Source organism: Alligator mississippiensis, chromosome 1, assembly GCF_030867095.1.
Source record: "Alligator mississippiensis isolate rAllMis1 chromosome 1, rAllMis1, whole genome shotgun sequence".
Classification (NCBI taxonomy): domain Eukaryota; kingdom Metazoa; phylum Chordata; order Crocodylia; family Alligatoridae; genus Alligator; species Alligator mississippiensis.
Window position 1 is genome coordinate 371,878,818 of NC_081824.1, and position 3,498 is coordinate 371,882,315.

The window sequence follows — 3,498 nt, forward strand, 5'->3', positions numbered from 1 at the left end:
TGGATTTTGAGGACTGGGATAAAATCGCAATTACATGCCTAAATCCACGTAGACACCCAAGGGGTATGTCTACAGGAAATGCTTTACTGAAAAGTAGCATAGTTTATTGTTCAGTAAGCATCTGCGTGTTTATTGTCCAGTAAACCTCGCTAATCACAAGTAAATTTGCTACTTGAAACTGCAAGTAGTAAATTTAGTTATGATTAATAACTGTGCAATAGTGCTTGTGTGGATGCCTGACTGGGAGAAAATCTGCTCCTGGCCAGCCAGCCACTATGGGGCAGGAGATTGTTTCCTGTCCCTGGGAGCTGCCTGCTGCTGGGGTGGGCTTCACCACTGGAGCCTAGGCAGGGACTATGTCCTCCTCCAATCCCCCATTGCAAGTCTGCTTCTCTGAGACTGTGAGTGCGGGCTGGGAAGTTCCTTAGCCTGTTCCATGCTCATGGAGCTGAGCAGGGAACAATCTCCCCAACCTGTTCCCCACCTAGCTTTGGGCTTCCAGAGCTGAGCAGGGAACAAGCTCTCTAGCCGCTGCCCCATTATTGTGAAGTTGGGCTGGGAACTATCCTGGTCAGGGGCAGGTCTCAGCCCCATGCCCCAATCAGGTGATCAAGGCATGGGGCTTGAAAAGACCTGCGGGGGTGGGGGGGGGCAGGTCCCAGGCCTCTGCTCCAGTCTGCCAGTTGGGCATCTAGTATTGAGTCCCTGATGGGGCCAAGGGCTTGCTGCTGCCTGCCCCGCTGGTGCATGGGGCAGGAGACTCAGGCTTGCCCCTCCCTTGTGGCTTTTTCCAAGTCCCCTGCCTAGATCAGGGAACTTGGGCTGGGAGCTTCCTGCTGCTGGGGTAGGGGGACATTGTCCCTGCCCCAGCAGCAGGCAGCCCCCTGGGAGCAGGAAGCAATGTTCCAGATCTGGCCAGGGGACAGCTGTCTTCTGGCCCAGTGGACCCTGCCAGCCCCTGGCCTAGCATCTAGGGGGATCATAGAGCTCCCCCTGGTGGTGGCAGGGACCCATTGCAGGGCTCCAGAAAGTGAGAGCAGTTTGCTGCCGTTAGCAGCAAATCGCTTCTCCTCCCCAACGTGTGTAGAAGCCTGCCTCGGAGCATTTGCTAACAAGTAAATTACTTGTGAGTAAACTGCTACCAGATCTAATGCTTGTGTAGATACACCCAAGAAGTGGAATCTGACTCATAATGCTTCAGTGGGATTATTTTTTTTCCCCGACTGGATCTGGTCCTACAGGATTTTGTAAATCCACAATGCTTTTTGTGTTAGAAAACTGTATATTTAATCTTGAGGTGGTAAAGAAGGGCATATCCCTTGGAACATAAATTGAAATTTAAGAATAAAATAAAATTCAAACATACAAATATTACATATTGCCTGCAAAAATAATAATAATAATAAAAATCTTCTGATACATGAATTCTCCTGAAAGTAGCATCTATAAACAGATTAATATTGTTGGAAGAGAAACTCTGACTATACCTGCGGTGTCCCTATCCGTACTTTGAAAAATGCCTGTAGCTATAGAACCATAGTATGTGTCTCTGTCATTTCCTCAAAGAGATTAAGTCTCTTTGCTAAATCCATACTTTGGACATTGCTTATTCTTGAGGTCTGCAAAAGCTTTGCTGATCAATTGTATTAGTGGTATATCTTTATTTTCAGGTCTCTTATTTCTAAAGTAATATAGGATTGTTTTATTCTAATTTTCAAATGATCAAACATATGCATGCATACTGTGATATAACAAATAATGAGTGGTGCTCAAGTGGTTTCTTTTCATCATGTTTTTGTAACATTTCTTTCTGGAATAATTTCTCATCTTTTGAAATGCATTTGATTTTTCTAATCTAAATTTGTTAAAATTAACCAAAGTAAAATTTGACGTGAAAGCAAAGGAGGTTTAGCAAAGGCATATGCTAATGTGAAATTCCATTTCTGAATGGGATAACAGCCATTTCTGAGAGTGCTCTGTCACCTAGCAACTAATACGTGTATGCCTACATTAGCATACACTATACACACAGACAGAAAAAAAAACCAACCATATCTGGCATTTAGGAAGAGATTTCACAAGAAATTTTCACATTAAGGCTATACTTTGTAGTGTTATATCCTGGCTGTTGATATTCTATAATCAACAGCCATATGTATTAAAGAAAGGATAAAAGACAAACAATATTAATAATTTATTTCTGTATATTAAAATCTCAAAGAGCTCTACAAATACTCAGGCATTTAAGCTGTCAACTTCACTGCTCCTCTATCACTGAAAATGAACAAAAAATGTTCATGTCTACTCTAGACATAATTATAGTGCAAAAAATTGTGTGTACTGATACAGATTAAAGGAATCATTATAGTTGGCCTAGCAGTGTCCTTAGTAGGGTGGTCATACAACTTCATCATATATGTGACCTGTCCCATTTATTTCAAAATGGTAAATGAAGTAGTACAATTTTATTGTGCCTTCTAATTGTTCATTGATTAGCTGCACTTCGTAACTAATGATTATGATGAAATCATTTGATATATATATAACAGATGTTCCACTATAATTCTGAATCCAGTTAATTCCAGAATTAACAGGAGATATTAAACATCAATTAATATTCAAGTACAGTTTGATCAAACCTTGATAATCAGTAGGAAATTAACTGCATCTGAAGAGCTGCACAAAGGAATCCTATCACAGTGTCCTGCACAAAGTAAGTGCCCTGCCCAGCAAAAAGTAATTTTATTGGTCCTACAAAATCCAGTAATGATGGTACATATTCTTGAGTGTCCTCCTTCGGGAGTTCATGTATTAATTGCCTTAGAAAGCCCTTGTGACACTGCTAGCAAAAATTCTGTGTCTATAATTTTGTGTGTGTGTTCAGTCAAGCATTTACAGGTTACTATTAAAGGGTCAAACATTTTCCAACAGTAACCAGATAATGAAAGTGGAGTTACGTTTGTTATTTCCTATCCTAATTATAGGCAATAATTGCAGTCGGTATATCAGATATAAGTATGTAGAAGCTTTTAGCAAACGATAATTTTTTTTCTTCATCCATTGTTTACTAAAGAAAATTTAATGAGCCTGAGGGGTTTTGTTCTATAATAATGAACATCAACTGGAAGGCCTATTAACTGCCTATAATAATGGCACCTGATTATCCCAGACCACACATCAATGCATTTTACTGAAATGAGTAAATTGCTCAAGTGCATTTGTTTGAAAACCTAAACCTGATTTCAGTAAAGTGAACATTTGAATTTCCATTAGGCCCAACACTGCTGTCTCTACTGGAAACCACAAGTTTTGCCTTAGGTTCTCTGTCCTTCTAGGTGAAACACTGGTTGGTGTGTAAATATATTGAGTGGAAGTCTGCAGAAAGCTGTCCCTAAATTTAATTCCTCTTTATTCTTTCTAATATTTTTTCCTGCCTTTTTCACTTCTTCCTAATTCTCTCTTCTCTCTCAGTATTGCCTAAAGGGCAGGAGCAACAGA